Below are 621 nucleotides of genomic sequence, written 5' to 3'. Positions count from 1 at the left end.
AGGCTGGACACAGCCCACTGCTGACTTCTTTTGCTTTGTATATTAAAAAAATGCTGCAAAAATCTGTTTTGCCACCCAAGGAGGCTTTCTTGGGCCTTGAGGGACGGTCGGGTAGAGAAGAAGATTTTACTGGAGGAGGGACTTTGGCTCTGAGGAACAGAACCAGTACTCCAAACAAGGGCTCAAGTACACAGGAAGTGTGCATGTAACAGCCCCAAACTACACACTGGCCATCAACAGCAGGTGCTCGAACTCTGCAGAAATATACTAGAGTAGCTCCCCTGCTAAGGGTCTCCCCGCTTCCCTGTAGAAGGAGCTCCCAGGGTTCTTCAGGGCAGTTCACACTCACCTCCATAAGAGGCACAGACCTCAGCTCCTTTCCTTGCCCATAGCCATGTGACCAGAGAGCAGTGAAGATGCGCCTGCACACCGGCACTGTCTCAGGTTGTCTGGAACAAGTGCAACAGCCGTTCTGTCTCGCGTTGCCCCGCCCATGAATGCTATTTGAAAACTCCCCACCCCTCCAACCTCCAACCCAGTGGTCCAGTAGCTTCCTCCCATTCTGCAGATACTCAGTGCTGGCATTTCTTCAGGCCTGGCCTTTCTTCTTTTCTCTCCACG

The sequence above is a fragment of the Acomys minous genome (genome assembly GCF_964271855.1).
Source record: "Acomys minous genome assembly, chromosome: 3".
NCBI classification, from domain to species: domain Eukaryota; kingdom Metazoa; phylum Chordata; class Mammalia; order Rodentia; family Muridae; genus Acomys; species Acomys minous.
This window is presented reverse-complemented; position numbering follows the sequence as displayed.